Source organism: Vicugna pacos, chromosome X (genome assembly GCF_048564905.1).
Source record: "Vicugna pacos chromosome X, VicPac4, whole genome shotgun sequence".
Lineage (NCBI taxonomy): Eukaryota > Metazoa > Chordata > Mammalia > Artiodactyla > Camelidae > Vicugna > Vicugna pacos.
Genome location: NC_133023.1, coordinates 11427560 through 11451501, shown reverse-complemented (window position 1 = coordinate 11451501; position 23942 = coordinate 11427560). Strand labels below are relative to the sequence as shown.

The following is a 23942-nucleotide window of genomic DNA, read 5'->3' as shown; positions in this document are numbered from 1 at the left end:
GTAAGTATTATGCCCAGGCCCCCAGGAGAAAATCTGGTGAACAAGGCTTTGCAAGAGCAGATTTGAATTTTCTAATGTATGTTTCCCAGTTGGAAACAAATCACTTTTATTACCTTTTTCTTATTTTTCATCTGTAATTTGTGGACTCATAAATATTATACATAGTTAAAAACTGAATGGAATTCTATGATTTACTTTTTCATAAATTTTTTAGAAAGTAATTGGCTTGTTCTTTGGTGCTCTCATAATATTGAAGATGAAAAATATTATATAAGTATTTTGATGGATTTTGAGGTTTTAAAAAATTGATGGTGTGGAAGTTGACTCTGGAATAATACAGTTTCTGATTTAGTTTCTAAATTGTATTTTTCCTACCCTCCTCCCACCCTCATGTATACACTCTGTTCACTAACTGCATTATGTATGGCACCTGGAGGGGAAGGTTCTCTGCTCCTAAGAGTGGAGAAGAGATATCAGTACATCAAGCAAAATGTTTGGTAACCAGTGGTTTTTGAGTTTGCTGATTTAGAAGGACATGTATTATTGAAATTTTAACGCTGATCTCTTATGGGACATTGGAAATAAATCTGGACACTTTTAGCATATTCCTTGCTAAGCTTCTTGGGTAGCCTCTGGGTTCTTGTTAAGAGCTATTTTCATGTTGATTTTTTTCTTAAGCAGACTTTTATTCTCTCTAGCTTTTGTTATTCTTTGAAGGAAAAACTAAATCCTTAAATTTAATCTTGGGTTAAAATATATACATTAATGTGTTAACTGGCCTAGAAAAATGTCTGAGTTTTTTCCACAAGTGACCCATCTCACCCACTGATGTTATTTGCAAAAAAAAAAAAGATAAAAGAAAAAAATCACAAATAAACATCTGGTAAAGTTCTATTCATCTTTCTGGCTTGTTTCAACCATTCAAAATCCTAATTCTAAATTGAGTATCCCTTCCACTTGGGTGTCATCTGAAAATCTGATCAGTTTGCCATCTCAAAAGAGATAGATGGTCTGCTGGACGGGCTTGTGCCTTCCATCAGGGAGCCTGGCGACAGGATGTCTCATAGCAAGGACTTCAAAGTATTCAGCCGAGAAACATGGGTGCTGAGTGCAAATTCTAGGTGCCTTACATCCTACATAAGGATGATCTTCACTTTGACAAGGCCATTCCACTGACTATTAACCTGAGTCCTCTTAATTCCTGATGACAGGAGCCTGCTCCAGTGCGTCCTGCCCCTTTCAGCTTCTCTAGAAGTACAGAGGAGCAGAGTCCTTCTTCTGAAGCTATCCTTGGTGCTTCCAACTGTGCCCTGCTCGCAAACATTTCCTATGGAAAGAGAAGTGCTGGGAGAGGGGCACATGTAATATGGGTATGAACACTGTCTGTCATACATTTCATTGGTTCTCCTCTAAGTTTCAATAAGCCTGCCTTATGCAGGCATCTCTGCATATGTACTCTGTGTAGTATTTGTCCCTGTCCTGGATTTAATAGCTGGCACTCAATGTGGGCTAATACCACTTGACCTAATGCTATGGTCTTGTGGAAAGACAGAAGGGTTCACCTGACAGTGGGATACATCTTCCCTGTGGTTGCTGGTAAGTCATCTGGCTGAGCTGGAATGGCCAGTGACTAGGTGGTCACAAGGCTTATGCCTAAAGATTGCAGAAGCCCTGGAGCAGGATATCTGTAGTGAAGGGAAAACATGGAATGATAAAGCTGCTCATAATCCCATCCCCTCATTCCTTCTCACCAGTTTGGCGATCCTTTCAAGCCCTAAAGATGACAAGCAATGTGTAGTAGGCAGAATAATGGACCCCCGAAGATGTCCATGACCTAATCCCCAGAACCTGTAAATACTGTTACATGGCAAAGAGGAATTAAGGCTGCTGATGAGCTTTAAGCTTAGGATAGGGTTAGGATAGGATTAAGATACAGAGATTATCCTGAATTACTGGAGGAGCCTAATGAATCACAAAGATCCTTAAAAGTGGAAGAAAGAGGCAGAAGAGTCAGAGTCAAGCAGCACTGGAAAACCACACAACTGCGGGAGGAGTATGTGCCGAGGCTAATACCTCCTGCTGCATCTGGTCACCACACCAGGCCAACTCAAGCAATCCCCTGTCGGCCTGGGAAAGCAGGCAAGTAGCTTCTGATCAGGTCTTTGGATGTGTCTCGGTACTCCTTACCCACACGTGCACTGAGAGATCTGCAGAGCTGCATGATTGGCTCTGTTACTTTCTGGAGTCTGCCCATTAACACAATGTCTTCTCTGACCTCTGACTAACTGCAAAAACTCTACTTAAGGCCCAGTTAACTTCTTCCTTGAAAAGCAGCTTAGGTTGAATTAGCCCTGCGAGGAAGGTCTGCAAGCTCTGAAGACCTGAAGGCTGAATGGGTGCTGGGAAGCAAACTCCTGGGGGGGGGGTTTCAGATAGGATGTTCTTCTCACCAGGAGGGCATTCCTCTGACAGAACGTCCAAGGCCTTCTGGTTCCCACTATTACATGATAGATTGGGTGCTCCCTGCCCCTTCCAGCTTCTCCATGAATATGTGGAGTAACAGCGGGACAGGGTCTCTAAAACTATAAAACTCTTAGAGGAAAAGCTAGGGGAAAATCATTACTTTGGATTTGGAAATGGATTCTTAGACATTACACCAAAAGCACAAGCAAAAAAAGAAAAAAATAGATATACTAGACTTCATCAAAATTAAAAACTTTTGTGAATTAATAGACACTATCAAGAAAGTGAAAAACCAACTATAGAATGGGAGAAAATATTTTCAAACCATATATCTGATAAAGGTCTAATATTTAGAATATATAAAGAACTCTTACAACCCAATAATGAAAAGACAAACAAACCAGTTTAAAATGTGCAAAGAACTATTCAAGTCCATTCAGACTTTTCTCCAAAGAAGATGCAGAAATGGCCAACAAGCACATGAAAAGATGCTCATCATTAATCATTAGGGAGTTGCAAATCAAAACCACAATGAGTGCCATTTCACATCCACTAGGATAACTAATTTTTTTAAAATTTACTGACATACAGTCAGTTTACAATGTTGTGTCAATTTCTGGCGTACAGCATAATGTTTCAGTCATACATATACATACATATATTCCTTTTCATATTCTTTTTCATTATAGATTACTACAAGATGAATATAGTTCTCTGTACTATACAGTGTAAACTTGTTGTTTATCTATTTTATATATAGCAGTTAGTATCAGCAAATCTCAAAATCCCAATTTATCCCTTCCCACCCCCTTTACCCACTGGTAACCGTAAGTTTGTTTTCTATGTCTGTGAGTCTGTTTCTGTTCTGTAAATAAGTTCATTTGTATCATTTTTTTTTAGATTCCACATATAAATGATACCATGTGGTATTTTTCTTTCTCTTTCTGGCTTACTTCACTTAGAATGATGATCTCTAGGTCCACCCATGTTGCTGCAAATGGCATTATTTTATTATTTTTATGTCTGAGTAGTATTCCATTGTTTAAATATACCTCAGCTTCTTTATCTAGTCACCTGTTGATGGACATTTAGGTTGTTTCCATGTCTTGGCTATTGTAAATACTGCTGTTATGAACATTGGGGTGCATGTACCTTTTTGAATTGGAGCTTCCTCCAGATATATGCCCAGGAGTGGGATTGCTGGATCATATGGTAAGTCTATTTTTAGTTTTTTGAGGAATCTCCATAATAGCTGCACCAAACTACATTCCCACCAACAGTGTAGGAGCGTTTCCTTTCCTCCACAGCCTCTCCAGCATTTACCGTTTGTGGACTTTTTATTGACAGTCATTCTGATTGGTGTGAAGTGATACCTCATTGTAGTTTTGATTTGCATTTCTCTGATAATTAGCAATGTTGAGCATTTTTTCATGTACCTACTGGCCATTTGTATGTCTTCATTGGAGAATTGTTTGTTTAGGTCTTCTCCCCATTTTGGGATTGGGTTGTTTGTTTGTTTGTTATTAAGTTGTATGAGCTGTTTGTATATTCTGGAAATTAAGCCCTTGTCAGTAATATCATTTGCAAATATTTTCTCCCATTCTGTTGGTTGTTATTTTGTTTTGCTTACGATTTCTTTTTCTGTTCAAAAGCTTGTAAGTTTAATTAGGTCCCATTTGTTTATTTTTGCTTTTATTTCTATTGCCAGGGCAGACTGTCCTAGGAAAACACTGCTAAGATTTATGTCAGAGAATGTTTTGCCTATGTTTTCTTCTAGGAGGTTTACAGTGTCTTGTCTTACATTTAAGTCTTTAAGCCATTTTGAGTTGATTTTTGTGTATGGTGTGAGGGAATGTTCTAACTTCATTGATTTATATGTGGCTGTCCAGCTTTCCCAATACCACTTCTGAAGAGACTGCCTTTTCTTCATTGTGTATTCTTGCCTCCTTTGTCAAAAATTAATTGATTGTAGGTCTGTGGGTTTATTTCTGGGTTCCCTATTCTGTTCCATTGATTCACGTCTATTATTGTCCCAATACCATGCTGTTTTGATTACTGTAGCTCTGTAGTATTGTCTGAAGTCTGGGAGGGTTATTCCTCTAGCTTTGTTCTTTCTTTTCAGTATTGCTTTGGCAATTCTGGATCTTTTGACTCCATATAAATTTTAGGATTATTTGTTCAAGTTCTGTGAAAAATGTTCTGGGTAATTTGACAGGGATTGCATTAAATCTGTAGATTGCTTTGGGTAGTGTGGCCATTTTAACAGTATTAATTCTTCCAATCCAAGAGCATGGGATATCTTTCCATTTCTTTAAATCATCTTTAACTTCCTTAATCAATGTTTTGTAGCTCTCCATGTATAAGTCTTTCAGGTCAGGTTTATTCCTAAGTTGGTTTTTTTTTTTTTTTTGGATGTGATTTTAAAAGGGATGGTTTGTTTATTTTCCTTTTCAGATATTTCATTGTTAGTGTAAAGAAATGCAACTGATTTCTGTATGTTAATCTTGTATCCTGCTACCTTGTTGAACAGAATAACTAATTTTTTTTTAAAAGCAAAAACCAGAAAATAACAAGTGCTGATGAAGACATGGAGAAGTTGGAATCCTCATACATTGCTGGTGGGAATGTAAAATCATGCATCTACTGGGGAAAACAGTTCAGTAGTTCCTCAAAAGGTTAAACACACAATTACCATATGGCCCAGTAATTCCACTCCTAGGTATATACCCAGAAGAATTAAGAACAGGTGTTCAAACAAAAATTGCCCACAAGTGTTCACAGCAGTACTATTCACAATAGCCAAAAGGTAGAAACAAATCAAACTTCCATCAACTGATGAATGGATGAACAAAATCTGGTATATCCATATAATGGAATATTATTCAGCTATAGAAAGGAATGAAGTACTGATACAGGCTACAACATGGATGAACTTTGAAAACATTATGCTAGGTGAAAGAAGCCATACAAAAAAGGTCACATATTATATGATTCCATTTATGTGAAATAACTAGAATAAGCAAATCCATAGACCCAGAAAGCAGATTAGTGATTACCTGGGAATGGGGGTTGGGGAGAATGGAGAATGAGACTGGGGGCTTCCTTTTGGGGTGATGGAAAAGTTATGGAACTAGATAGTGGTAACAGTTGCACAACATTGTGAATGTACTTAATACCTCTGAATTGTATACTTCAAAATGGTTAAAATGGCAATTTTTACATTATGTGCATTTTTTCACCACAATTAAAAAAGAAATAATAAAGAATATGAAAATGTATATATGTATGCATATGCATGACTGGGACATTGTGCTGTACACCAGAAATTGACACACTGTAACTGACTGTACTTAATAATAATAATAAATTAAAAAGAACAAAGCCATCTAACAGGGTAACTATTCAGAGCATGTCTGTCCATCTTGTCTATGAGGATACAAAGGCCTTGCCAAATATCTTGCAGAAATCTCTGCCCCACTATTTGCACCACATTACTTTGATCAACTGACCTAATATCATTAGTGGAGGTACAAGTAAAAGGAAATCTGATGACTGATAAGATGTTCTTTGTGACTCCACCATCCAAGCTCCTACAGCTCATTAACTTCCTGTGTGGGTGCTTACAAATCATTCTTTGAATATTGTAGTCAATTGATGGAGTAACATCAAGTGTACTAGGCTGTTATTTTTGGTACTGTCTCCTTTTTCAGAATTAGGACCCTCATCCCTGCCTCCCTCCTTCCCCATGCCCTTCCATTCCTCTGGCTTTTCTCCTACTTTCCAACCATAGGAATTCAGGGTCTCATATGTAAGTTTTCTCTGATGGTTTATCACATTCACCTTAGTCCAAACCCTAGCACTTATAGCTAATCGTGCTGCATCTTTTGTCTGTTGTTCTTCTTCCTCTTCTTCTTCTTCCCCTTCTACTTCTCCTTCTTTTTTTTTTTAATCTCACCTCTCACCACTCTCCTCTTCACTCACTTTACTCTAGCCACACTAGTCTCCTCTCAACTCCTCCATCAGAAATGGCACGCTTTCTTACGCCAAGATTTGGCACTCTGTTCTCTCTGTCTGGAAAACTTATTCTCTAGATTCCACTGGTTCATCCCCTCACTTTCTTTAGCTCTGTGCTCAAATATTACTTTGCCAGAGAGGCAGTCCTTGACCAGTCTATCTGAAACTGCAACCCCCGCGGCCCCTCTCTGGCATCTCTCTCTTGCTATTTATCACCTCCTGACCTATTTGTTTATCTGCACATTGTGTGTCTCTTGCTGTCATTCTCTTTCTGTCACCTCTTGGCACTTCTCACCACCTGACAGATTTATGTGTTTATATCTGGGTTGTCTGGCTCTCCTGGGATATAACAGGGGCTCAGTATTATTTATGTAATAAATCGAGATTGGCCTTCAACTATCCCCTGACCCATTCAATCAACCAAGAGTTATTGAGCAATCTTTATATGCCAGGCCCTGTGTTAAGTCTCTGAGCTACAGAAAATGAAAAGAGATGGTCCCTGCTTGTAAGTATCCTCTGGACTAGTAGGAGTGAACAGAAAACAGTAGGTCATAGGAGAGGCTTTGATCTAGGGAACGTCAAGAAGGCCTCACTGAAGAGTTGAAAAGGGCTGAGGTTTCCTGAAGGCTAGGAAAGGTATATATGTATGCTCAAAGTCACTGAGATGGGAAAGACATAGTTCATTCAAAGAACTTTAATATTCTGAGGCTGGAGCCCTGGATGCAGAGGAGGGAAGGGTAGCATTTATCAGCTCCTGATTATTTGTGCATCATTTATCTGTCTCCTACTCTCTTTCTCCTTGCTTCCTGGGCTTATCACCTCTTGAGCAAGACCCAGGAGCCTTACTCCGAAGGGCCACCACACAGAGTTTGACACCTGCAGGTGATGGAGCACGTGGTCAAGAAGACAGAAAGGGGGATGGAGGCCTAGAGCCCAGCAGCTACGCCGTTTGTACAAGGCCCTCATTATTCCTGCTTGCAGATGGCTGCAGTGCTTAAGAAAGCTGCCAAGTCAGATTAAAATCAATCAGGAATGTAGACTATGGGTCTTAGGTTCAACAGACAGAACTATTGGCGAGGGAGTCGTTGCTATACAAAAGCCTCCCTGTTTCAGCATAGATTGGAGCAGGGCACTGCTCAGGAAAAGACTGGTTAACCAACCCAGCATGTAATTGAGTCTGTTCTTTTCCCTGTTCTACTAATGATTCATTAAGTAGAGTGTACCGCTCACTGTGATCCAGACTCATGACTTCAAATCAAACAGAGGAGGCCAATTTCTGCAACGTACAGGAAGAAAACAATCAGTGTCCTGGACTTGGTTAGGGCAGGCAACAGAAGCAGGAACCCTACAACTGCTTTGCTCTGGGCAAGGCATTTTGGAAAACTATAGCTTCAGACCTAGACACAGAACGGGTAGTAAAAAAAGTTGAGGCTAATAATAAATACATACTTTGGACTTGGTTACCAGCACATGAATCTTTTTTTAACAAACCTATAAATAATTATGAAGTTAGGACATTTTAGTTCTAGTTAAATGATTAGATCAGGGAAAGAAATGGCCACGTGGCACTAAATACTTTAAACAGAAATAGTGTTAAATTTGATCTATTACTTTAAGGGGAGCTGAGGATTATTAGAAAGTTACTATGTGAGGAATTAATAATAATATTCACATTCTGTGGTATGCCTACTATGTACTAAGCATTATGATAGGTTATTGGCATACTTTATTTCATCTTCCAAATAACTTTCTAAAATATATATTATTAATCTCATTTAACAGAAGAGGAGACTGAGGTTCTGAAAGACTAAGCAAGCTGACTAAGGAACCCAGAAAAGCCAAGATTTAAAGCCTGAGCCTGTCTGACTTGGAAGGGCAAGTTTTATGCTTTGTATGGTACCCTGAAAAGCTCTTCCAGGCTTTTGTGGCAAACACCAAGTACCTTCCAAATCAAAGTCCTATTGGAGAGAGACTAGGATGAGAATTAGGAAAGTATTTTTACTTAATGTGAATTTGCAATGATGGAAATCATAGTATGAGCTGCAGTTTTTTTTAGCAGCAAAAACACATGATTCTTCACTCTTAAATAAGGAGATATCCACAAGCAAAAAGAAAGCAGTTGAAGGAGAGAAATCACCTCAATTCAAGATTAAATCACAAATATAAATGAGATATAAAATAAGGAAGCATCTTCCTGAGAAACCTGGAGAAGCTTCAAGAAAACAGTCCCTTTGTTGAGTGCCTGTGTGTCGAGCATTACAGGAACTCCAAAGGAAATTCAAGACACTGGCCTTCTATCCCATTTGTGCCTACTATTCTAGACTTCTGACATATCAATCAGGAAACATTTCATTTCCGTTTAAGGTGGAGAGAAGCAACACCAAAACGCAAACCCCAAACCCGAAAACAACTACTAACTTGCAGTGGTATTTTCTGGATCCCATAACTGAAAAGAGCCTTAAGGTTCTGAGTGTCCAACCCTTGAGGTAGCAGAGGAGTCCTCTCTGCCACGTAATTTGAATATCTCCAACAAATGGGAGTTCACCTACTTTGATTCTAGACTCCTAATTATTACTAATTACTTGTTTATATTTTATCTGAAATCTACCACCCCAGTAACTTTCATCCATTGATCTTTGTTTTCCTCCTGGAACTAAACAGAATTCTGTCTTACGTTCCATCTTTTTCAATGCTTTAAGAGAGCCATCCTTTTGCCCCTAAATATTTTATTCCCTGAGCTAACCATCCTCACTCAATTCAGCTGCTGCTCAAATGCCATGATTTATAGCACTATATGATGACTCCTATGAAGGAGTGAAGTTGGTCTATGTCCCTCATGAAATATGTTTCCCAGAATTGAACATAATAAATCAAAGTATGGTAAGATTGATTATCAAAAGCATAGAACAGTCATAATACTGTATTTCTATTTAAACAGCCCAAGATTCCTTTGGGTTTTTTTTTTCTTTTGTTTTATAGCCTTATCACGCTCTTGGCTCTTACTGGCTTCTGGCCACTAAATCCCCAAGTCTTCTTTTCTACATGCTGCTATTTAGCAAGTTCTCCCTATATCCTTAACTTTGGTTCTAAGAACAGAACACTAAAACTTGTCCTATTTAAATTTCATTTTAATAGAGATGACTATTTATGCGTTTATTTACGTACTTATCCTGCCTTATTCCAAAAGATACTGATACATCATCCCTGGGCCAATGCCAGTTTGGAATCTGCTTTGTCATCTGCTTTATTCACACTCCCTCCCAGATTCCTGTTCTCCATACATTGATAACCATGTCTACTCAGCTCGTATCCAGGTTACTTAAAAAGGACCAAGCTAGGAAAACAATCTTGTTTGAAACAGATCTTCGACAAAATTTGCCAGAGTTGCAAAGATAGATCCATTAATCAGCATCCTTAGGATAGAATGATTATGCTGCTAAATTATCCTATCATCCATCCAGTTTCTCCATCTCTTCAGCAAGGATACCATGAAAGTCTTTGAAAAATGCCTTGCAGAAGCACAGAAACTCTATGTCCACAGGATTCCTTTGATCTATGAGTCTACTAAGCATATAACAAAAGAAACCAAGGCCTGTCAGACTGTCTCTTCTTAGTAAATCATGCTGGTTTCTTTAAGGATCATCTCTTCTCTCTCTGGGAGTTCACATATGCCAATTTGATATTCTTATAGAGAATCAATATTGAAATCCTTGTTAAAGTTTGCATCACCTACCTTATCCCTATTTTTGAAAACCAAGACATTTACCCATCTCCTGTCTTCAGGAAGCACTTCTATTGCTAATCTATGGGAAACATAGCTTGCAGATGGTATTGTAAGGATCTCTTCTGAAAACTGTTTTCATATTCTCTGATGTGATTTGTCCCAACCTAAAGACCTGCATTCTTTTAGTCTGCATCCCTGGAATGGGAGTGATGGTGGTAGAGGGGGAGAACAGCTTCCCTGAAGAATGGGGGTACTGTTTTTAGAAGGAGTGAAGGATACTGGGCAAACAAAAGAGAGTCCACTGCAGCAGTGAACCTTCAAATTCAAATACCCTTCAGCAAGCCTCAGTTCTCTCTAGCTAGTCTTGCTTGCATTAGCATTACAGCTTTGTGCTATTCTTGTGGTTTGAGTCTTTGATTGCTACCTCCTTCTTCCCAGGTTTTTATGTGTCTTTTACAATCTGAGCTCTTCAGAGAGCCTTAGCCCTTCTCACCAGCACATTTAGTCTCTTGGATTACTTCCCCCAGTATTATTAATAGGGGGCTCTAGTCCCTTCATACAGACAACAGTCCCTTCTCCTTATTTGTAATTGACATTTTTTGGAGGTAGATGCATTCATTCAGTTTTATTGCTTTTAAGTAGGCCTTGACCCCATTTTGGGCAGTTTCTGTTACTAACATGGTTGAAAAGCAGCCAAAGACCAGAGAAGATAAAACTATACAGGGCTTCCAAGGTCAATAGGCCAGAAAATAAATTATTCCATTATCAGGATGAAAACTGAATCCTCACATTAACCTTCTTAATTGCTTGCTTACCTTGTTTTTATACTTTCTAAGTGAACAGGAACAAAGCCACTTGCTGCTGTTCTCATTAACACTAATGATCAATAAATAAAAAAAAATTTTTTTGCTGATTCTTATATTTTGTTCAACATTATGTATGCTTAATTTAGAGCTTATTAGGGCATTGCCAGTTTTGCTCATTATCTCCTCTATAAGATGAATGTGTTTCTTAGGCAAGTAGTTAACATGAAGCAACAATGACTGATTCAGTTTTTGTCATTAAGCAAGGCTTTCAGTTATATTTACTGCTGGGGGCAGGGAGGGAAGAAGCAAGCATTAGCATTTAATAATGACTTACTTCAGATACTCCTGAGAAAAAGACATTCTTATAACAATTTCAGCGCTGGATGTCAATGACCAGAACTGACTTGGTGTACAAGCGAAGTGTTTGCCTTGCATCCTCCCCTAAATTCTTTTGAGGTTCTTTCTACTCATTAAAATCGTGCTCTGAAATGAAATCCCAATGCATGCCACAAGATGGATGATGCTTGAAAACACTATGTTAAGTGAGGGAAGCCAGACACAAAGGACCACATGTACTACGCTTCCATTTACATGGAATGGCCAGAATAGGTAAATCTATAGACAGAAAGCAGATGTGGCTGCCAGGGGCTGGGCTAGGGGCTTTGCAGGGATTGAGGAGATTGGAGGTGATGACTAAGGGGTGTACAGTTTCTTTTTGGAGTGAGGAAAATGTTCTGAAATTGTGGTGATAGTTGTACAACCCTGTGAATATACTAAAAGCCATTGAATTGTACACTATAAATGGGTGAATTGTGTGGCATGTTAATTATATCTCGATAAAGCTGTTTCTTAAAAAAAATCACACCCTGTTCCAATGCTGCCATTGTATACCACTCCTTCTTGCCTTGGAATTTTTAGCAACTGGATCACTGTCACCTTTTCCATCAGGTCCTGCTACCGTCCTGAATAACTCTGATATTCACATAGATGACCCACTACTCAACACCCAAGTGAGTCCCTTCCTTGGTCTTCTCTGCTCCATTGACCTTCACTTCCTTTCCACTTGGTCACCACTCCGTCCTTATTTGTTATACTTTCCACTCAACCTCCCACCTCCCCCACCTCTGAAACAACACCATCAGACGTCCCTCTCAGAACACGACTCCCAATGCTTCCAGCTGTCTCACTCAGCTGCTCTAATTCTCATCTGGCTTTAGTGGGTGTAGGATCTTCCTCTCTCTGGACCCCATCACTTTGTCTCTTTCTGTTCTATCGTATCAGCATCCACCACCTCCCTCCTGCCCCGAAACTCCCCGCTTTCACTGTTACTGCTTTCCTCATCTGGCTTGAATTCCATCACTTCAGTCTCTTGTCCTTGTATCTCAGCTGTCTGACAAATCTCAACCTTCCATCAATGCACCTAATTCCAGGATGATCCAGTCACAGATCTTGTCTCCAGTGCACACTCAGTGCCCTCAGTTATCTGCTCATATTGCTCCAGAAGCCTCTCTCCAGTTCTCCAAGGTCCCTAGGAGAAAACTGTTTCCCACTTCTCAACCCCTCTCCACCTCCTTCTTCATGCCCAGCAGACAATCTTACCTTCTCCTCTGTGTCAGAGAGGAAGAAGCTGCTTCTCTACCACCAAACTATGTGCTTACCTACATCCTTTCTTCCTCCTCTATAACCCCTTGGTCTGAGCAAAATGGGAGAAATGCCCCGTCTCTTATTTAGTCTCTACTGTGTCTGGCTTGCATCACCTCTTCACTACTCAGAGTCTTTGTAGTACTGCCTTTCCCCCAAATCTTCAGCCTCTTCCTCTTGACTGACTCCTACCCATCGGCGTGTCTCCCTCGTTAAGCAACAACAGCATCTCCAATTTGATGCCATGCCTCCCCTCTAGCTGCCTCTCTTTTTCCTTCTCTTTAAATACAAACCTCCTAAGAGAGCTGTCTCCACTTCTCCCTTTCCACTTTCCCCTCCACATGCTGCAATGAGTGTTTCTACATGTCATTTCACTAAAATGGCTTCTTTTAATCCAGTCAGCTCTTTCTGTTCCTACTTGAGTTCTCAGCAATATTTGGCACATTTGACAAATTTGACAACTTTCTCCTTATCAGGATCTCTTCCTGTAGCTTCATGACTACATACTTCTGGATCTCCACCTATGCTTCTAACCACTCCGTTTCAGTCTTCTTTTGAGGCCTTCTTTTGCCCCCTAAAAGTTTGTATTTCTGAGCTGTGTCCTGGATACTTGTATAAGTGACCTATTAATGTGTAACAAATTAACACAAACTTAGCAGTTTAAAGTAACATCCATCTAGTATCTCTCAGCTTCTGTGGGTCAGGAGTCCAGGCACTGATTAGCTGCTCTGCTCTGGTCTCACAAGGCTAACGTCAAGGTGTTGGCTGAGGCTGTGTTCTCATCTGGAGCTCAGGGTCCTCTTCCAAGCTCATTCAGGTTGTTGGCAGAATTCAATCCCTTGGCTGTCAGCTGGGTTCATTTTCACCTCCTAGAGGCTGCTCTCAGGACCTCCACATGACCTCCACATGACCCTCTATCTCACCAGTGAAGAACCCTCTCTCATGAAATCCCTCTTATGCTTCAAATTTCTCTGATTTCTTCTTCTATTAGCTAGAGAAAACTCTCTTCTTTTAAAGAGTCCCATAATATTAAGTTAGGCCCAGTTTTACAATCTCTCTATCTTAAGGTCAACTGATTAGTGATCTTAATTACATCTGCAAATTCCCTTTGGCAAGGTAACCTAACATAACATCATGGGAATCACATTATAATTCTGTCCTTCACAGTACTTAAAAAATATATATTATTGTTGTATACATTCTTCTGGAGTGATCTCATCCTCCTACTCAGCTTCATTTACCAGCTCTATGCTGATGATTCACAAATCTCTAGCTACAGCTCTAACCTCACTCCTGAGCCATCAGACTTACATCAACAACTCCCACAGTCCATTTGGAGGCCCCACAGATGTCTGATTTTGGAGGATGAAAAATGAATTCATCATTTCACCACCAGTCTGCCTTCTTTCTGGGTTCTGTCTCTCAGGGAATTATCCCTCAGCATCATCCTTGACTTTACACCCATTCCCCTTGCCTCTACATCAAAGCAACCTATATCAATCAATCCTACCTCCTAAACTCTCTCCAATCAATCTCTTTCTTTTTATTCCTTGTTCAGGCTACCTTCACCTCTTATGTGAATTATTCAACAGCTTCCCAACTGGTCTCTCAGTCACCAGTCTTGACCTCTACAGTGGACATTGTAGATCTGCTTGTTCAATATCCATTCCAACCTCCTTGTAGTGTTCCTTCCAGAAAACAAAAACTACATTCCATGGCAAGGCTCCTGGTTTTGATGTAGATTCCAACAATCAGGTGCACCCATGCAACACTTGGAAGGGGGAAGTGATATATCATGAAGACGGGGGCCTCACTTCCACTATTCCTGCTGGCAAGCATGATTATGGAAGCATCTGGCTTTCAGTGGCAGTTGCAGAGGGAGTCCAGTGTCCAGTCTCTAGCGACATGAGTGAAAAGAGGGAGGACCCACGGCATCCACTTTTCTGGCAGCAGATTCCTGATTTCTCAGTCACAGCAGAGGAGGTATAGGCTTGAAGCCAGCAGTTAGGGAGACAGTTTCTTAGTATTCCACCTCATGATCATGGCAGACACAGTGGCTCCCTGGCAGTCAAGTTCTGCAGTGTTATTCTGGAAAGTCTTCCTGGAAACTCAGCCTAGCTTTTGCTCTTTCAGCTCCTCCAATCATTCTTAGATTGCTCCTGTTTGTATGAATTAGAATGGTTTATTTTATCAGCAACTAAATTTGGACTACAGTATATCCTGCAATTAACCACATTTCACCCAGAGTGATTTTTCTGAAACTCTAATATTCAAATCCAATAATGGCATTGCCTTTGCTTAAAATCTTTTAATGTCTCCCAATATCTTTATGTAAAGCCTAAATGTTTTAATCTTGTTTGAAAGGTCCTATATAATGTGATCTTCCTGTTCTCTGCAGACTCATCTTTACCCAGGTACTCTCTGACCACACTGACCTTCTATTTAGGTCCTTAAGACAGTCATACACTCATCTCTTCATCTTTGTACGTGCTATTCTCCCTGTGCGGAGTACTCTTGCCCTTTCTTCTCTTGGCTAACTACCCCCCTCCTTTTTTTTTTTTTCCAATCTTGGCCTAAAGGCTGTGTCCTTCAGGAAACCTTCTCTGACCCTACCACCTATCACTATCACCAAAACTCAGGGTTAGGCCCTCTTTTACAAGCTCCCACAACAACCTGGCCTTCCTTCTTTTGAAACACTTACTCCACTGTATTGGGATTGCCAGTTGTAAATTGTGCCCTCTGTCCTCATACTATATGCACCTGGCAGAAGGTTTCATGTCTAAGTTGTCCTCTATTTTATCTCCAGTACCCAGTGAGTACCTGGCCCAGACTTAGGCATACAAGTCAGAGTAATAAAGAAATTGAAACATTCTAAACAGAAGGTCTAATCACTATTGGATTTATGTTTCAAAAAAAATACTCAGTAATGGGATCAGATGGAGGCAAGGAGCTGAGACTGAAAGTTCTGTTTGTTGGTCTGACCTAGAGCAATATTAGTGGGGATGGAAACTTGGAGATTACTTCATATGCTATGGTGGGAGAGGCGGGTAGAAGAAACTGAAAATACTCAAGAAGCAATGAGAAAGGGGCTTATTAGTTTTTCTTTTGGCATTCAAATTCAAAGTAATTAACATTTTTTTGAGCATCTACTCTGGTATTGTATTAGGTTCTGTGACATAAAGATTAGTAAAATACTATCCCATTCCTGGAGATCTCAAGGGTTTCAGTGGGCTAGCAGAGACACAAACACTTTAATACCAAGCCAGGAGATAAGAGAAAGAATTGAAGAGTTTGAATTTTGAGGAGGTGTGTGTGTTGTTTTTCAGTCTGTTTGTTTTTGCCTAAAGATAATGTGCTAGTAGTATGCGCAACAGACAGGGGACTGTGGGAAAACACTGCCTGGAGACAGAACACAGGGCTCTTAGTTCCTCATCTACCACTAACGAGGTAGTATGATCTTGAGCAATTTGTTTACTTCTCTGGGGCTTAGTTTCCTTATTTGTTTTTTTGGGGGGTATGTATGTATGTATTTAGTTTTAGGAGGTACTGGGGATTGAACCCAGAACCTTGTCCATGCTAAGCATGTGCTCTACCACTTGAGCTATACCCTCTCCCTTCCTTATTTGTAAAATGAAGTTTTTGAGGGAAATGACCTTTAAAATTCTATTATTCTATGTATTTGTTATATTTAAAATGTGTGCAATATTCTAAAAGTTTTTCAAATCATTCAATTAAAATGTCCACGTATTCTGAATAGTACTTTATGATAAATGTTTTAACTCTGTCCCATAGTATTTAAAAGACAAGGATATAATGTGATTATAAATAAACTGTTAACTTTGGGTTTCTCAGTTCCAAGAAATTGACAGTATCATCCACCTTTGACAATTAGGGACAGTTCACCAGAATATGTTCCCCCTGTGCCCCTATTTCCCTGGCTCTTTCAGCCATATGATTTTTTTTTAAATTTTGCATTATCTATTTATTGCCTGGTACAAATGCTAGGTTTTGCCATAGGAATGTAAGGTAAAGAAAATCTCAAATCAGTCTTTTCTGCCCCTTTGATAGATGAGTAGTTTTAAATTCTGGGCCCAGATTGTATGAGGATTCTCTTTAAATTTCAGTGGAGGTAGGGAGTGTATAGCTCAGTGGTAAAGCATATGCTTAGCATACATGAGGTCCTGGGTTCAATCTCCAGTACCTCCATTTAAATAAATAAACCCAAATACCTCCACCCTCCACCTCCTGCAAAAAAAAGTGTTTGACTCTATGTGCATACATGTTTGATTAAAAAATTTTTTTTCAATGGAAAGGAGACACATGAAGAACACAAAAAGCAGGTTTAGAATCGAGAAAAAGAACTAGCCACTTGAAAAATTCATTGCTCTCCCAATCATATGGCTCCTTCTCTTTGTAATGAAGCGTGTAATAGCTTGCAAGAATGGTTAGTAATACTAACAGATGTTAACAGTTGAACCCAAAAAATCAGTGGCTTAATACAAAGTTATTTCTCATTCACTTAAAGTATAATTGGTGGTAGAAATGATGATGGTGTAGTGGTCTGTGTGTCTGCTCCATGCAGTCATTCTGGAACCCAGGCTGACAGAGACTCAGCCATCTTCAAAGCCTGACTTCCAAGGTCACCCTGGGTGTCAACACCCAGGGGGAAAAAGCAGGGTGGAGGAGAGGGTGAGGGAAGAGGCTTTCCTGTGGAAGGTTCTCTGGGCCTGGCCTGATAACACTTACATCTACATTTCATAGCCTGATCTCAGCTCAGTGGGCACCTTAGGTGGCTAAGAAACAGGGTCTAGCTGTGTGCCAAGGAAGAGAAAGGGTGGATTTTGATTACTACTATTTCTGCCTTATCCAAGGATAGAGATTCTATCTAACTGGTCCCTCTCAACTCTGTCCTTTCCACCTCATGTCTGTAATTGCTGGCAAAGTATTTCAGAGGTGGTTCCTAGTTGGCATGAGGAGTTGGAAAATATTTTTAGAGCAGTGATAGTCATCAAGTAAGCATCTGATTTTTATGATGCAAACTTCAAGTCTAAGTGCTCTAATTTCTAACTTAGACTATTACAGTACATTAGTTTGTACAGGGCACACCATGATCACAGGCCACTGTGGGTTGTGCACATAGATTTACCTTTAGGTTCATATAACTGGGAACATTACTCTCCCAATGTTATCAAACTTAATGAGATCAGCAATAAAACATATTCAGATCTCAAATTTCCTTTAGCTCATTTGTTTGGGAAAAATATATCAATCACTGGCTTTGAGAACTTTCTTATTAGATATCATAGCCTTTTTTGGTATAAAGCAGTGGTTCTCAAAGTGTGGTCCCAAGACCAGCAAGCATCAGCACTACCTGGGAACTTGTTACAAATGTAATTCTTACCATAAAACTCCTAGAAGAGAACATAGGCAAAACATTCTCTGACATAAATCATAGCAATGTTTTCTTAGGTTAGTCTCAAGAAATAAAAGCAAAAATAAACAAATGGGACCTAATCACAGCACAGCAAAGGAAGCCATAAGCAAAATGAAAAGACAACCTACAGAATGGGAGAAAAGATTTGCAAATGACATGACAAAAAGGGCTTAATTTCCAGTTCAATATCAAAAAAACAAATAACCCTATCAAAAAATGGGCAGAAGACCTAAATTGACACTTCTCCAAAGAAGACATACAGGTGGCCAATAGGCACATGAAAAAAAGATGCTCAACATCACTAATTATTAGAGAAATGCAAATCAAAACCAAAATGAGATACCACCTCATACCTATCAGAATGGCCATCATCAAAAAGAACACAAATAACAAATGTTGGCAATGATGTGGAGAAAAAGGAAACCCTCATACACTGTTGGTGGAGATGTAAATTGGTGCAGCCATTACAAAGAACTAAAAATAGAGTTATCAGATGACCCAATAATTCCACTCCTGGGCATACATCTGGAAAATATGAAAAGTCTAATTTGAAAAGATACATGCACCTCAATGTTCAAAGCAGCACTATTTACAATAGCCAAGACATGGAAGCAACCTAAATGTCCATTGACTGGATGAAGAAGTTGTGTTACATATATACAATGGAATATTACCCAGCTATAAAAAAGAATGAAAGAATGTCATTTGCAGCAACATGGATGGACATAGAAATTATCACACTAACTGAAGTAAATCAGAGAAAGATAAATATTACACAATATCACTTATATGTGGAATCTAAAAAAATAATACAAGTGAACTTATTTATAAAACAGAAACAGACTCACAGACATAGAAAACAAACTTATGGTTGCCAAAAGGGAAAGTGGGGCAGGGAAGGGACAAATTACGAGTTTGGGATTAACAGATACACACTACTATATATAAAATAGATAAACAACAAGGTCCTATTGTATACCACAGGGAACTATATTCAATACCTTGTAATAACCTATAATGGGAAAAGAATCTGAAAAATATACATATACATACATATGTATCTGAATCACTTTGCTGTATACCAGAAACTAACACAACATTGTAAAACAACTATACTGCAAAAAAAAAAAAATGCAGTTCTCAGGCCTCATCTCAGATGTGCTGAATCAGAAACTCTGGAGAGGGATCTTGTGTTTTCACAAGTCCTCTAAGGAATATCCTCGAACCGTAAGTCTACTTGACTTACATTACTACTGAAACATTTCATTTTAAGGACTAGGTCAAAAGAAAATTATTTGAAATTGTTTTGTTGAAAACATATTGAATCTGTGAATTCTCATAGAATGAAAAGATTGCTAAGAGCCCTTGGAGGTCATTAGGGCAAATAGTTTCCACAAGTGTCAGTCACAGAAAATCTAAGGTTCTATGAAGCATCTCTAGGGGTTTTCTAAAAGAAAATGTATTCATATGTTTGACTGGTGACTGCTCCCCTGACCATCTAAGGTTTGTCACCAAAAGACACGGAATTCTGTGTCAGGAGAAATGGTTTTGGAGTTTTAGGACACAGTCAACATCTTATTCATCTCTGTATCTCCATTACCCTTCCAGAGTACTTGGCATAGAGCAGACACATAATAAACATTTATGTTAATGAATGAATGGATGGAATAGTCATCCTATGGATCCTGGTTCTAAGCAACTGCACTAATATTCTGGGATCACTTTGAAAAAATATTTCATTTGGATAGTTTATTCTAGTTACTTTAAAGAATACTAACTGCTTATGTATGTGGCCAGTCTTTTTAGCAGTTAAGGATTTTACCTATTAAATATTAAGAATGCTCATCCAAGAGAATTCCAACTCATCCAAGAGAAAAAAAATATGAAGATAAGTGTTTGTTTTATTTCTTGGAAGTCTATAAAATATCTCCATTGCTACATGCTTTTCAGTGACTAACTCAGGGTTCTCAACCTTGGCTCTACTGACATTTTGGGCTGGTTAATTTTTTGTGATGGAAGCTGTCCTACACACTGCAACAGCATCACCACAATGCACCCACCCCCCCTCCCCAGCCCCCATCCCATTGTGACAACCCAAATGTCTCCAGACACTGCCAAATGTCCCCTGGTGGGGGATAAAATTGCCTAGGTTGAGAATCACTGCACTAACCTAATATTAAAAGAAGAGTCATTTTCCTGTATTTTATTCAAGGCTATGGAAACAGGCTTCGAGAAAGAGCATATGTTCCATATTTCTCTTTAGTTCATTCTTGAGGACTTTGGCATTGACAGCTCTATCTATTTGAAATGATTTGATTCACAAATCCTCAATATTTTAGGCCAGTTTTCTCCTCAGAACAACTTTATCTTAGGAGATGCAAATTCACAAACTCTAAGCATCTTTTTTGTACTTACTGTGATCTTCTGCACTGATTCAGCACTGAATTCCATTGCAAGATATTTTTATTTAATAAATTTCAAATAATATATAGATTGGCTAAAGGAACACTGTACAAATCCATAGTACAGTGTTAGCACTAACAGAAGAATTTTTATCTACTTCATTACAATATTTAAAAAATGTATCTAAGTAAAACCTGCTCTAAAGTAAAATGTAATAATAACCTTTATTACATTCTACCTCAAGATTCTGTCCCTGGAAAGAAAATCATCATTGCTTCTGGAATTTACTTCCTGGTATCAAAAGAATATGCTAATTGTTCTATTTCTTGATTTATGTTAGATCTTATCTATTTTCTTACTGTTACTGCATGAGGATTTAGCATTATTTCAACATCCCCTCACCTCCGTCCTCCATATTCTCAATATGAACATACTACAATTTTTACTTAAATTGTCAGTGTTTAATGATGAGCCGAGAGTGTACCCTCACACCCTGTTGACACCCTCATGCTAATATCCTCTCCTTTATTGTCCATGTGGGTCTATACTCTAAACATGCCTCTTTTTCTTTTTTCATTTAATGGCATTTTGAGAAGGAGAAGAGATAAAAGCATATGGCCATCACACATTTAACAGGAAACTAAAACTATTTTTGAAAACTTATAAAAGATAACATATAAAGTCTCAAAAATTTACTGTTAGAAAATAGAATCTCTATTTCACCCTCACCTCTTGCATTTAGCACAAAGAAAAACTGGGCACTTATTTTTTAAGAAACAAGTGATGTTAAGTAGACTTGTTGTGATCATTTTGCAATATATATAAATATTGAATCATTATGCTGTATACCTGAAACTAATATAATGTTATATGTCAATTATATCTCAATAAAAACATAAATAAAGAAAAAGCAGATTACCAGAAATACTTCAAATTCTTCCCCTTCTGAACACTTGGGACATGGTTATCATTCCTATTTCAGGATAAATCTGTTCTTCTCTCTTCTGACCTTGCGGAATTTTCCTTTATCTATCTGGGCCGTTGAAACCTGGGAAACATCAGGCAGCCTTGCACCATGAAACTATGTGTTCTTGTTCCATAAGAAAGAATTTTGTAATAAATGTCTCCTGTATCAAAAAAAAAGTATAAAATCTGATTGTTACTTTTTCATAAAAATAATTTTTGTACCATCAATTAATAACAACCAAGAAATCAGGACCACCCAGACAACAAAAGCAGAGGACTAAAAAAGATACCCTATTAACATGACACATGAAGAAGATACTAGGTGAGAAGAACCGGGTATATAACAAAGCCCACATTTTGGAAATTGTGGGACTCAGAGTCAAGCAGTTAATTACCAACAAAGACAATAACAGTGCTTCTTTTGCCTTTCACGGTGAATGCACAATTAGCACTTAATACTAAGACTGGGGAATAAACCATCTATAATCTACTGAAAAAGACCATCTGCTTCTATAAATTTTGTTCTTACACACTTGCCAAAAGAAGAGAACATATTAACAAAATAATGGGCCCTGCACTGTTAATTGCTAGGTTGTTTGCAGTTGTGCTGTTGCTATTAGAATTTAATAAGCCATTCCTTCTGCTAAATTAATAAGCAGCCAAGATTATGTAATAGCTGCTTTCAGCTGCTAATTATTTTTCCCATAATTCCTTTTTCTTCCTCCCCCAACCCCCACCTTTTCTTGGCTAGGAACACCAGAGACTGCCAGTGTCATGAGCAAGTCTCACATCCTCCTTTTCAGAACCACAGACCAACATTAGGAACATAATCAATGAACTTAAACTTAGAGGTAGTTATCTCAAGAACCTTGAGGACATATGTGTTTTGTACAGAAAAAGAGAAAAGCAGCATTTGGAGTCAGAGGGTGAGTTTTCATTGCATAATATTAGATCTATCTTTGATTGGCTAATGGCATTAGTGTTACGTAGTCAGGGAGAAATGGGACATTAACATGTGCCTCTGAGGCATGATTGGTCAGGTTGCAGAGAGAAATTTGGGCAGGGGGACTAAAGATCTACAGTAAACCAGCTCTGTGCTTTGTATTCACCACTTCTTTAATATTACAGTATATGTTAAGCATATATGTACGTAGGAAAATTTCCAAGCAGCACAGTAGTGCTTAAAAGAGGGAAGTATTATACATTTTTATTTTGCCAAAGAAGGGCATTAAAAATGCCCCCAAATCCCTGTTATATACTATCTTAGTTTTAAAGATATTTTAACACACACAAAAAGAACACAATCCCTAGTAAAGGATCCTTTTAAATTGATTAAATTTTAGCTTCATGAAAAAGTTAGCATCTCTTTTTCCCTTTCGGCTGTTAAAAAATTCTGGCGACTATGTTTGGGAACCTCTGCAAAAAGGGCATAGCTTAACAAAAGCAATTTCCTGGCTTCCTTTGTAAGAACCTAGGTGACTAGGGTAATGAATAGCATTCTACATGAGAAACCCGTGACTGTTCAAGCAAGGTCACTTAATCCCTTGGGGCCCCCCTTCCTCATCTGTAAACGATGAGTCGGACTAGATGATTCATCCATCCTTTCATTCAAAAACATATAGACATCCATTATGTGCCAGACACAACGGCTCCTAACAAATCTATCATTTTATACTCATCAGTCAACTCACATTTATTAATGATGTTATACACCAGGCAGTGACCTAGGTTGGGATGCAAAATGAATAAAATTCAATGTGCTAAATAGAGGCTAATAGGCATGTAGGTGAAAGAGGGATTCGTTCTTACAGGGTTTGAGGGTGAGGCTTCATAGAAGATGTGACATTTGAGGGCAAGGGCATGCCAGGCAGAGCAAGTCGTCGGCAAGGCTAAACTGGAACCCAGGCGGCTGTGGGGGAGAAGGGGAGCGACTCCGAGTGAAGGAAGCGGGATCTTGAAGATGAGCTGTTGTCTGAGCTTTTCAGCAGAAAACGGACAGAAACTCCTCAGGTCCGCAGCACTGAGGATGGGCGAGGCAAGCCCAGGGAAGACACTTGCACAGCTTGGGGTGAAAGGTGACTAGGGCTGTAGCAGTGCGATAGGAAGGAGGGACCGGATTCCGGGCAGTTTTGAGGCAAAATAATTGCAAAAGCCCTCTGAACGTGTGCAGGAGCTCCACGAAAGAGCTGACTTGTTTTCCTCAGAGTTGCAGCACTCCCTCTCCCCTCACCAACATCACCGGTAATCACACCGTCCCGTCCCACACTCTTGGGGCACGCAGTTATCGGAGCTCGAACGTGGCTCTTGTCTGTCCAGACCTTCCCTGCCCCGCACAGAAGGGTCGACAAAGGGCACCGAGAAACTATGCCATCTCACCACTAAATAGCTGAGAGAACCGCGCTCGCGTCCCTAAGGTACGCGCAGGAGTGCGCAGGCGCGCCGGCCCCGGCATAAGCCGCTTCCGGCTCACGTGGCCTGGTTTCCGGTCTCG

General features: G+C 39.2%; 1 long non-coding RNA gene across 1 annotated transcript; it reads right to left on the bottom strand.

The window, feature by feature from the left end:
* Nucleotides 1–11310: 11310 nt before the first annotated feature.
* LOC140691899 (uncharacterized) lies at nucleotides 11311–23886 on the bottom strand. The gene is made up of 3 exons (XR_012067519.1): nucleotides 23261–23886; nucleotides 21405–21612; nucleotides 11311–14807 (listed from the first exon to the last, which is right to left on the bottom strand). It is a non-coding gene; the product is annotated as an uncharacterized lncRNA (long non-coding RNA).
* Between the last annotated feature and the right edge of the window lie 56 nt (nucleotides 23887–23942).